Genomic DNA, 13,581 nt, shown 5'->3' on the forward strand with positions numbered 1-13,581 from the left:
TCAAATTTGTAAGATATTTTTAATTTCAGACAACCACATAGCAACCGCTTACTGGTGGTAATCTTCCCATTATTTACTTAATTTCCTCTTGTTGGCTGTAATGCGGTTATATATGTAGAATTTCACATTCTGCCAGCTCCGGTCCTTAAGAGCTTCTGGATCAGCCCTTAAACACTTCTCACAGTCAAACTTTGCTGGAGCAATACAAGATGTGATGAATCGATTCATGTGCCTTTCCACTGCCTTCACGTCTGTCTCCTTCCAGGGTGTTTTCTTCTTTTGGGCAGTTGTACCTTTAAGTGGTCGGAAAAACACATTTGTAAATACAAGGACTCCAAAGTGTGTAAGAGTTATAATCCAAAGTTACAAGTTCTATAAAGTATAAACTAACTTCTACAGTATAAGAAAACTAAAATATACAATTAGTCTGCCAAGAAAACACTGATATGTGCATTCTGACTGAAATTGTCAGTGGGAAAGAGGATTTTGATGCCATTTTCTTATAAGCTGAACATGCTGTGTTATAATAACAAATAAACTGTTCATTCTGATCAATGACATGGACTCACATTCACTGACATAAATTTCTCAAAATTGTCATGAAGAAAAAACTGTATTTATAAAATGTTGGATCTGTTGGATAAATAAATACAATGTACTGATTCACTCATTAGTCTAACTAACTATGGAATTGTGAGGACGTAGGACAGGTGTTTGGTATAGGGACTAGTTGTTGTTTGTATGTTTATACTATTAAAACTGTAACTGTTATGAGTCCTACTTTAAGCACCTAATAGACTCTAGAATCAGCCAAACAACCCTTTATCTGATTATTGCAGGCATGAATATACAGATAAAACTACATTAAATGGGGGCAGCAACAGTTATGCGGCAAAGGTCTGAAATGACAAAGTATTGGTGGCAACATGTTAAGTTGGCAACACTGACAACAGTCTCTGATCTGGCCTTTTTTTTATGACTGCTATCTAACGATGTCCTTTATAGTCTGACTTGACTGGGGTTCTTCTACTGCTCTTGGGGCTTCAGGTGTAATGTTCCAAAATCATGTTGTCTGGTGTTGTATAATCGCAGACAGTGGGGCCCATTGAGCTATCAGGATCATTAAGAGGCAGAAAAGTGTTCTTAAAGTTTAGTTGAACTGAAGCATCACTGTCACTGTCACTTTCGGAGATGGTATCTGGTACGTGATCATCTGCACTCTCTCATGACGAATCAAATAGTTCAGAATCTTCCAGATCTGTGTCTTTCATCTAAAAAAATTAATGAAGAGATTATAATTATGTAGAGCTGTAACAGGTAGATGAGAAATTATTCTTTGTGCTGTTTTGCAAGTTTTGTGTCATAATTTGATTATTTTAGCAGTTTATATTATAATAAGCAGAATATTTTGACTGTTCTGAAAAAAAAAAGACTATATCGAATTGCAGCAACTTGAAAAATTGAAGTGCAACTGAAAGTTATTGTAGGCCGTCTTAATTTTGGTACAAAAGTCTCAGTTTCATTTTTTGAAGTCTATAATCTGAAAATAAAGGCACATATGCAATAAATAATTTAGTAAAAGTGCATATAAGAATTTTTGAGATCAAAGTTGTGTCTGCTCTGCTAAACTAATTCTGAATTCACAATCTAGAAAAAACATGTTTCACACATTTTAGACACAACATTAGAGTTCATCGTGGGGACCAGTTTTATCTAACTTTTCAAAAACAGTTACTACTTGCACACTGTCAGAAGGTGTGTTGTGGGGACCACGTGAATACAAAATGTAGAGTGATAGTTTATCAAGAAAAAAAATACTGTGAAGTTTGAAATCGACCATGAATATACCTCTACCACTAACCTTCAAGATGCCATACTTGAAATGTCATTGTATACCAATTTACATAACTTCTGACCAGTAAAGCTATTTCTCATTCACACAACTTAACACATGCTTTGTGGGGACATTTTACACACAACATTATAGTTCATTGTGGGGACCAGTTTTATCTAACTTTTCAAAAACAGTTACTACTTGCACACTGTCAGAAGGTGTGTTGTGGGGACCACGTGAATACAAAATGTAGTGTGATAATTTATCAAGAAAGAAAATACTGTGAAGTTTGAAATCGACCATGAATATACCTCTACCACTAACCTTCAAGATGCCATACTTGAAATGTCATTGTATAACCAATTTACATAACTTCTGACCAGTAAAGCTATTTCTCATTCACACAACTTAACACATGCTTTGTGGGGACATTTTACACACAACATTATAGTTCATTGTGGGGACCAGTTTTATCTAACTTTTCAAAAACAGTTACTACTTGCACACTGTCAGAAGGTGTGTTGTGGGGACCACGTGAATACAAAATGTAGTGTGATAATTTATCAAGAAAGAAAATACTGTGAAGTTTGAAATCGACCATGAATATACCTCTACCACTAACCTTCAAGATGCCATACTTGAAATGACATTGTATAACCAATTTACATAACTTCTGACCAGTAAAGCTATTTCTCATTCACACAACTTAACACATGCTTTGTGGGGACATTTTACACACAACATTATAGTTCATTGTGGGGACCAGTTTTATCTAACTTTTCAAAAACAGTTTCTTCTTCTAACCAGCGAAGCTCTTTCTCGTTCACACAACTTAACACATGCTTTGTGGGGACATTTTACACACAACATTATAGTTCATTGTGGAGACCAGTTTTATCTAACTTTTCAAAAACAGTTACTACTTGAACACTGTCAGAAGGTGTGTTGTGGGGACCACGTGAATACAAAATGTAGTGTGATAATTTATCAAGAAAGAAAATACTGTGAAGTTTGAAATCGACCATGAATATACCTCTACCACTAACCTTCAAGATGCCATACTTGAAATGACATTGTATAACCAATTTACATAACTTCTGACCAGTAAAGCTATTTCTCATTCACACAACTTAACACATGCTTTGTGGGGACATTTTACACACAACATTATAGTTCATTGTGGGGACCAGTTTTATCTAACTTTTCAAAAACAGTTTCTTCTTCTAACCAGCGAAGCTCTTTCTCGTTCACACAACTTAACACATGCTTTGTGGGGACATTTTACACACAACATTATAGTTCATTGTGGAGACCAGTTTTATCTAACTTTTCAAAAACAGTTACTACTTGAACACTGTCAGAAGGTGTGTTGTGGGGACCACGTGAATACAAAATGTAGTGTGATAATTTATCAAGAAAGAAAATACTGTGAAGTTTGAAATCGACCATGAATATACCTCTACCACTAACCTTCAAGATGCCATACTTGAAATGTCATTGTATAACCAATTTACATAACTTCTGACCAGTAAAGCTATTTCTCATTCACACAACTTAACACATGCTTTGTGGGGACATTTTACACACAACATTATAGTTCATTGTGGGGACCAGTTTTATCTAACTTTTCAAAACCAGTTACTACTTGCACACTGTCAGAAGGTGTGTTGTGGGGACCACGTGAATACAAAATGTAGTGTGATAAGTTATCAAGAAAGAAAATACTGTGAAGTTTGAAATCGACCATGAGTATACCTCTACCTCTAACCTTCAAGATGCCATACTTGAAATGTCATTGTATAACCAATTTACATAACTACTGACCAGTAAAGCTATTTCTCATTCACACAACTTAACACATGCTTTGTGGGGACATTTTACACACAACATTATAGTTCATTGTGGGGACCAGTTTTATCTAACTTTTCAAAAACAGTTTCTTCTTCTAACCAGCGAAGCTCTTTCTCATTCACACAACTTAACACATGCTTTGTGGGGACATTTTACACACAACATTATAGTTCATTGTGGGGACCAGTTTTATCTAACTTTTCAAAAACAGTTACTACTTGCACACTGTCAGAAGGTGTGTTGTGGGGACCACGTGAATACAAAATGTAGTGTGATAATTTATCAAGAAAGAAAATACTGTGAAGTTTGAAATCGACCATGAATATACCTCTACCACTAACCTTCAAGATGCCATACTTGAAATGTCATTGTATAACCAATTTACATAACTTCTGACCAGTTAAGCTATTTCTCATTCACACAAATTAACACATGCTTTGTGGGGACATTTTACACACAACATCATAGTTCATTGTGGGGACCAGTTTTATCTAACTTTTCAAAAACAGTTTCTTCTTCTAACCAGCGAAGCTCTTTCTCGTTCACACAACTTAACACATGCTTTGTGGGGACATTTTACACACAACATTATAGTTCATTGTGGGGACCAGTTTTATCTAACTTTTCAAAAACAGTTACTACTTGCACACTGTCAGAAGGTGTGTTGTGGGGACCACGTGAATACAAAATGTAGTGTGATAATTTATCAAGAAAAAAAATACTGTGAAGTTTGAAATCGACCATGAATATACCTCTACCACTAACCTTCAAGATGCCATACTTGAAATGTCATTGTATAACCAATTTACATAACTTCTGACCAGTAAAGCTATTTCTCATTCACACAAATTAACACATGCTTTGTGGGGACATTTTACACACAACATCATAGTTCATTGTGGGGACCAGTTTTATCTAACTTTTCAAAAACAGTTTCTTCTTCTAACCAGCGAAGCTCTTTCTCGTTCACACAACTTAACACATGCTTTGTGGGGACATTTTACACACAACATTATAGTTCATTGTGGGGACCAGTTTTATCTAACTTTTCAAAAACAGTTACTACTTGCACACTGTCAGAAGGTGTGTTGTGGGGACCACGTGAATACAAAATGTAGTGTGATAATTTATCAAGAAAGAAAATACTGTGAAGTTTGAAATCGACCATGAATATACCTCTACCACTAACCTTCAAGATGCCATACTTGAAATGTCATTGTATAACCAATTTACATAACTTCTGACCAGTAAAGCTATTTCTCATTCACACAACTTAACACATGCTTTGTGGGGACATTTTACACACAACATTATAGTTCATTGTGGGGACCAGTTTTATCTAACTTTTCAAAAACAGTTTCTTCTTCTAACCAGCGAAGCTCTTTCTCGTTCACACAACTTAACACATGCTTTGTGGGGACATTTTACACACAACATTATAGTTCATTGTGGGGACCAGTTTTATCTAACTTTTCAAAAACAGTTACTACTTGCACACTGTCAGAAGGTGTGTTGTGGGGACCACGTGACTCCAAAATGTAGAGTGAGAATTTATCAAGAAAGAAAATACTGTGAAGTTTGAAATCGACCATGAATATACCTCTACCACTAACCTTCAAGATGCCATACTTGAAATGTCATTGTTTACCAATTTGCATAACTTCTGTACGGTAAAGTTATTTCTCATTCACACAACTTAACACATGCTTTGTGGGGACATTTTGCACACTACATTATAGTTCATTGTGGGGACCAGTTTTATCAAATTTTTCTGAAACAGTTTCTTCTTCTGACCAGCGAAGCTCTTTCTCGTTCACACAACTTAACACATGCTTTGTGGGGACATTTTACACAAAACATTGCATTTCCTTGTGTGTACAAGTTTTACCTAATTGTTCACACACAGTTTCTACACAAACTCGGAACAAAGAGTGATCATATAATGATAAAACAGTGATGGACATGAATTTACCTCTTCAGGTGGTGTCTTTGGCCCAAAGGCACAAGCCATCAGACTCTCTGAGTGGACAGGATCTGAATCATCCTCCTCCATGGTGTTAACAGTGATGCTGGTCGTCTGTAAACAAAAGTAAAACGTTCCCAAGATTTACTTATATTATATTCTAATATTTCTATTCAGATAAAGTTTTGAGATTACATCCATGTCATAAGCAGGACTGGATACATTTGGCAAATGACCCTGATTCTTTAACATATAAAGTGATAGCATTTCAATGCTTTTTAATTATGCCCAAACCCATTACCCTAACACTACCCCTTGTTTTCGAGGGTATTCGTTCCCCTTGAAACAGAGGTTGAAATCTTCCCCATCTAATTGGGACAGCCCTCCAAGAGCTGTTACATAACCAGTGGTCATCGCAAAAACCTGCAACGACATCAGTAGTCTTTGATGTAAACACAAGCGACAAAAGGTTTTGCTGGGTATGTCATTGTAAAAACATTATTGAGATCTCTAATGAACCAATGCTATTGTTTGCATTCACTAAAGTGACAAACCTATAATATCCTAATATCATCTATGCTAATGCAGGTGAATCAATGACTTTTCCATTCATCCAATGGAAGTTGAAAAGTTTGGACACTCTGCACTATTTCACATATAAATCAAAATCAGAGCTTCAGGCTGCTTGCAGAGGTTTGTAGACAACCCTGCTAGGATGCAGTGTTAATAGAGGATCATTCAGTTCAGTAACATAATATCTATAATGATCTAAACTGACCTTCAATAGCTTCTTAAAACTTTTGTAAATTAGATTCCTGTTTGTTATTTCATGTTCCTGTTATTTTCACTACACTAAGTGGTCGCTCATACATAGCAGCTTAAAGCAGGTTGTGATAGGCAATCCTGGTATTTTTTGTATATGTAACGTGTGCATGGTTATAACAATATTAATACAGCCAAATTAGGTCCACATATTTCTCATTCTACTATTTGTTGTGATACTTGACTCATTGTATTTGCTGTGTTCTGTGCTACATACCTGTGTTTGCCATGGGCAGTCTTCACCTCTATAGTTATAGGCGATTTCTTCTCCTTCTTTGATGTCATCCAGGGCAAATAAACAAAGGTGGGGTTCTCCATTAACACCAATTTTTTTCATTTTGGAGTAAGGACGTCTGTGTTCATCATTGAGAAAGAAATTGAAAATGAAAAAGAAAAAATACAAATGTCACAATATATCACAATAAAACCAGAGCCCCACTTAGTATAACTTAAAATAGTATATGGAGTGTAGTTTAGGAATTCTTAAGTTCACTTGAAGGCAAACATGAATGCAGCACATCAGGGGTGGTAAAGTTTTCTCCTTCTCTGGGATTCTGCATCACTTATTATATCCTTAAAATGCAGATGCAGATTAAGATGCATTTATTAGTCCCAAACACATGCACAGACATGCAAAGGCACACTCATGCAGGTAGGGAAATTTAATCTCTGCTTTTGACCCATCTGGTGCAGGATACACAGAGCAGTGAGCGACCATGTACGGCGCTCGGGGAGCAGATGTTGGGGGAGTAAGGTGCCTTGCTCAGGGGCACTAGACAGGGTAGGGAAACTCTTGGATTTTTGGACAGATCAATCCAGGTTCATCTTTTGTTGTTTCTCCGTGGAGACGAACCAAAGACGAACCAGAGACGAACCAGAGACCTTCTCTGCCCATAGTCCAAGTTTCTGCCGATAGACCACCGCCTCTAGACCTCCCCCCTATATATAACAAAGTCTCCTTTGCAAATTGTACCCTTTGCAAATATACCACATCCTGCAAACAATAAAAACATTTTCAATAAAACAGGAGGATCCATTAATTCTATTCCTTGACAATGAGTTTATGCTAATATATACTACAAAACAAACCAAAACTGACCACTGCAGCATTCTAGTCCCTATTAAATGTACTCTGGAGCTTTTCTTTTGATTTTAAATGATAATTATTTATTGATTATTTACAGCAGATACCACCTTACCTTTTGCTGCATAAATATACTGGACCTCTAATTTGCAGATGTGTATCATGTTGAATTGCTGATCCGTGGTGGCATTTCTGAAGGAAAAGATTAAAACAAATGAGTTTACTTTAAAATAATTGTTTGATTTGTTTGCTTAGTAAGATTTTGTGGTACTACAAATTGTTGTTGTTGCCTAAAACCTCATGAGGATTGTTTTTCTTGCAAAATTCAACTACAGAAACATTCTCCTTCACTCTCTGTCATGAGTAACGTTCCTGCCTACAGGATGATGCATACTCCTGTGCGTTGTTGCATAAACTATACACATCTACAAACATATATGCACCGTATATCTGTCTTGTGCATGTGTGAAAGCTAAACCGGGTCAAATCTAAAGCCAATTCTTTAGATTTTACCTGCAGGTCATGCCTGAAAACACCTTAAATGAGAGATGATTATGTCTGAATAATTATGAAGGAGTTTGGCTTTCACATATAAAGAACACAGCAGGAGAATTCAGACAGGAGGAGGCGCCTGGGTAGAGCAAGCCAGAGGCCTGACATGATGATAAATTCAGTATCAGAGAGCATAGTATTTTTTTTTACAGCACATCAAAGATGATGGCAAAAGAATGTAATTGTATTTAGTTTTGCATTTACACCAATGTTACAAGCATTTGAATATGTCCTCATTATCAACAAAGAGTCAACAGGGAGATTTTTCATGCTGAGATATTTTTATTATCCCAGTCTCACGTGTGTGAGCTGTTAAAAACACTATGAATTTGCCTACTCGCCGGCTCTGAATCCTCCGGATAATCTCCTACTGTATTTTCTCAATGGCTTATTCGGACAATCTGCAGAGTTTTTACTGGGGGGGTGACAGAAGAAACTCTGGATTATCTGGAGCGTTTGCGTTTTTACAAACTGCCCCTATCTGGATAGTCTCTTGGTATCATCCAGATTGCAGTGCATGTTTAAAAGCAACTTAAAGAGAGTAAAGTAAGAAGGAAAACAAAGCAGCAGCTATTTTTTGTTGTGATTTTATACGGGAAATAGATGCATCACTATTTAACTTCATTTAAATTCAACAAATGTGGTGTTATTCCCACATAATAACTGGTAGTGTTGAGACCTTTTCTCTTATCTACCAGGGCAACACAGAACAGAAGTGGGTTAAATGAAAACCATGAAAGAATTATCCATACTATTCAATATTATTAAGATTAAGATTAAGATGCATTTATTTGTCTCAAACACATGCACAGACATGCAAAGGCACACTCATGAAGGAAGGGAAATTTAATCTCTGCTTTTGACCCATCTGGTGCAGGACACACAGAGCAGTGAGCGACCATGTACGGTGCTCGGGGAGCAGATGTTGGGGGAGTAAGGTGCCTTGCTCAGGGGCACTAGACAGGGCAGGGAGACTCTTGGATTTTTGGACAAGTCAATCCAGGTTCGTCTTTGGTTGTCTCTCTGTGGAGTCGAACCAGAGACGAACCAGAGACCTTCTCTGCCCACAGTCCAAGTTTCTAACACTAGACCACCGCCTTATGAATACAAATACACCTTTCAATTACATTGACCTCATCACACAAGAACTTCTCTCTCCCCTGCTTTAGCTGTACAAACACTTTAACTTTCTATCTGCAAAAAAAGTAATATTCACAGTAAAATTTCTCAGCTTTTACCTGTTTATTTGCCTGACGTTAATAACCTACTGCTCTACTTTTCTATTCTAGACATTTTATCATATTAGTGACTTGTCATTTGTGATTGTAGCTAATTTAACTTAACTGCAGGTTTTAGATTTAATCTTCTATCATTTAATTCCAGATTTATGCCTCTGACCATGTTTCTTTAATAACCTGCTCTGCCTCTTCCACATGAACCTGCCCATGTTAAATAAGAAAATAAGTTAAAAGGGCCGGTTCATAACCAGCTTCCAAATAGAGGTTATCCAGAGCAGCCAGGTTACACTTCCTCTGTTGTTTAAAATTTAAAGCCCCTCAGCGGAAGCTACAGTCAGACTTAAATTATTCTGTATAATGGTACTGTGTAAAATGAGAACAGCTGTAATTTGAATTGTCTAAATATAGTCAGAACCTGTGCTCTATAATGTTCTCTATTAATTAACTTAAACATACTAAATATAGCATAACAGGGCTTATATTGATCTTAAGTTCATCATAACAAAATGAGACTCAAAACTCAGAAATGCTTGACTTGATTGTCTCCTTCAGTTTACATAAACTCCTACACATATGCATCATGCATGCAAGTAGTAATAGAAATGCAGTAAAACATTTGAGGTCTTACACTTAGCCTTTGTAGCTACTCAGAGCTATTAATCATGCTAGCTAGGTACAAGTAATACATGCAATTTGAGGATTCAACACTGCTTATAATTATTTAAGATACAACTGTGCTTACCTTATGCTTTACTTTTGCTCCTCTGCACATGTTCTTATCTTCTTAGCTAGTTTCTCCAGCAAATAATCTTCTTTTACTGTTGATAGCTACCTCTTGATGCTGAAAATGTCCTCGCTGCTTGAATCATTCCTAATGGGGACAAGGAAGTGGGTGGCACCCAACCATATTTGGAAGATGTGTGTGTGTGAAGCAGTGGGTGCAGTACTAACTAGAAACAGTAGGGCCACCAATGAGCAATGCTCACACACTCACACTCACCAAAAAACATGTCGTATGGGCCAATGCTTAAAACTTCACGGGCACCTTCAGAGTAGCTCTAGTAGTCATTTAAAAGGGTTATCCTCATGGGGACCGGGATTTTGGTCCCCAAAGCGCAACCGGTCCCCATGACGTGACTGTGTAAACAGTCAACGGTCCCCATCGCGTGATGATTACCAGAACACACGCACACACACACACACACACACACACACACATACACACACACACACACAGTTACATTTGTTTTGATCACTTCAGCTCTCTTGTACCTCCTCAATCTGTCTGTCGACCCAAACACAGATTACACTGAACATCTGTTATCTGCCTTCTCAGCCGATTGTGGCTGGAATAAAAACTCCACAGATGCATCAGTTCATCTGCCAGGATAGTAAAGATTCAGGATGTTCAAATGAATGTTTAGTATTGAGAATGTCAAATATTCTGTGGGACGTGAATCATGTCCTTAGGGTTTTTCAAAAAGAATTATAGAATTCTTGAGAATATACAGATGTATCAGTAACATAAAACGTTGCTAGATATTTAGTTTTAGTAAATGTAATAGCACAGAGGGAAAAGACTGTTAAAAGAACATGTCTGCACCCGGCAGAACAATACTGGAGTAAAAGTACATAATAAAGTCTGTCTGCCGAGGAAGATCATGCGATACAATCGAAAGCTCCAGTACGGGTACAGAAGAAGTTTCCAAGAGGGAAAATTATCTTTGGATATCATGTTTTAAAAGTGTTTAGGAGAGATCTTTCCATGCTGTTCACCACAGGAAGACTAACAGTCCTCTCACACAGATGTTGTGCACTTCGGTACTGTTAACATGTTTCCAGTGGTTAGGAAACATGGCTAGACAGTGAGATGAAGTTGTGTATTTTACATCTCTGCAGGAAACATTGAGAAGTTAGCATTTGTGTTGGAATGAACAAATCTTGAATATAAATAAGACCTCATTGCTGCATTGTTTACACAGTGATGTAAGGTCGGGCGTTGGAAATTAGTAGTTTATGCAACTGCTGTAATGCACTGCACTTTTCTTTGTAACATGCATGTTAAAATGAAAACCCCATCAAGAAAACCTTGGAGAACTGAGGGGGGGAGGCAGAGAAACCGAGACGAGGGCTCAGTGTCGTCAAATGTCTCATTGCTCGGAGAACTGCGAGAAATAACTTTTCTGCCTGCGACCACAGAACTGGATAGCTTTGGGTTACCTTCAAGAGAAACAGTCCTGTAACAACTTTCTCTCCTTTAATAACATGTTATACATTCACGGAGGGGCCTGCGCTCCTGCTGGAGCTGGACCCAATTCTTCACGCCTCACTCAGATAGTTTCCTGTCCTCCTGAGGGAAACTAATATCGCTCTCTAGAGAACATGGCGCACACATCTATAAATTTCCCCTTTTTTAGGGAGCAAATCAAATCAATATTGCCTCAACAGCTACAAGGCTTTGCTTGTTATCTCTCCGTGCTAAGATAATTCCCTACACTGGACACCGCATGAAGATTTATGGAGCAGACATGTGCTGAATGTTTGCATAACATGGCAATGACAGAACCGTGAATAATTCTAATGAGGGCTGCAGAAGTCCCAGCTCTCAGCGAAGGAACCACTGACGCCGTTCACAGGAGACCACTCAGGTGGGAACTGTCATTTATTATGAGAAAGTGTGTGTAGAACAATAAATTCTATAAAGTTAAACCGTGTGGAAAACAAATCAATGGCACAGTTAAATCATCTTAATGTGAGTAAAGTGATTTTTATTTAAGATGCAAATATTGGATTTTTCACCACCGCACCATTGCCTCACAGCAGGAAGGTTCTGCTTTTGAACCTGACGGCCGGCTGGGGTCTTTCTGAGTGGAGTCTGCATGTTCTTGTCATGCCTACGTGTGTTTTCTCCGGGTACTGCAGCGTCCTCCCCCAGTCCGAAGACATGCAGCTTAGGTTAAATGGAGAATCTGAATTTCCTGTAGGTGTTCACCCGAGTGTGAATGGTTGTCTGTCTCTGTATTCTGTGACAGACTGCCGACTTGTACAGGATGTACCCCCCCCCTCTCCATCAATGTCAGCTATTTGTCTGCAGCCCCCTTGCGAGCGGCAGAGGTGGCTTGGTGGTTTAACTAATGGATGGATGGACACCACCGCTATTTCATTGTGGAACTTTCAATTACAAAGTTATTGAGGAGACGGAATAGAAAAGAGTGAGACTGGTGGAGCAACTGACCAAAATACATAAACATATGTGAAGCAAAAGAAAACGTCAAGTCAGTTAAATTACTGCACATAACATTTAACGGCATAATATATTTAAATTTTATGATGAAATGATATGAGCCGTTCCTAAACCGCCTGCAGCCACAACCCCTCTTGGTGTTTTCTTTTTGGGAAAAGCAATCTCCATCATGGCATTGTTCTGCTGAACTATGTAAATCAATATTTCCAAAGAGAAACGCAGTGAGCCACAGAAGCAGGTCTGCAGTCTTTTCAGTGGGAGCTGGAGACAGAGATAAATGACCTGAGACCAGCCAGCGCAGTTTCAGGCCAAGAATATATCTCCGAAGGTTTTCAGATATGTCAGAAATCGGACTAGTGCAGCCTGCAGACGGAGGAAATACTGCCAATTAGACCTTTGAAACATAAATCACATTTTATTGCTCTGTCACATCAAGTGCCCAATATTCAGTTTCCAGTCAACGGGAAGGATATCAGTCATTAATAGAAGTCATAAAATGGTCTGTATAAAGTGTATGCAGCCTCTCGTGACTCCGTTCATGATATTACTTTTCACCACAAGGGGAACAATGTGAAGCATAAACATGAGATTTGGTCATAAGCACTCTATAGTCTACAGAGATTAATAATACTTTCCATAAGGCCAGAATAAGCCATGTTGAAGGGATAGTTTGACTTTATGGGAAATATACAGTAGTTTCATATTGTTCCATGACAACAAGTGATTAGCTTTCAGTAGCTTTAAGCTTAAAATGTGTTAATTTAATGGTATCTCTGTTAAACAAACACAAAAGGTTGACAAGTAGGACACTCGGAGAGCTCATACCTCCGCCAAGGTCAAACAGTCCCTCTGTGAAACAACACTAAATTCACTGGATCCAGATTTTTATTTGGATCTGCACCTAATCGCACAAATTTATATATCAGCCTCCTAATCAAGAGAGATTTGTTTTAATCAAAATCCACGAATCCCAGATCTGCCCTTTGATCCCAC

General features: G+C 37.9%; 1 long non-coding RNA gene across 1 annotated transcript; it reads right to left on the reverse strand.

The window, feature by feature from the left end:
- Window positions 1-6,829, reverse strand: LOC133960328 (uncharacterized). The gene is made up of 3 exons (XR_009921911.1): window positions 6,688-6,829; window positions 5,658-5,762; window positions 1-293 (listed from the first exon to the last, which is right to left on the reverse strand). It is a non-coding gene; the product is annotated as an uncharacterized LOC133960328 (long non-coding RNA).
- Between the last annotated feature and the right edge of the window lie 6,752 nt (window positions 6,830-13,581).

This window comes from Platichthys flesus, chromosome 9 (genome assembly GCF_949316205.1).
Source record: "Platichthys flesus chromosome 9, fPlaFle2.1, whole genome shotgun sequence".
NCBI lineage: Eukaryota > Metazoa > Chordata > Actinopteri > Pleuronectiformes > Pleuronectidae > Platichthys > Platichthys flesus.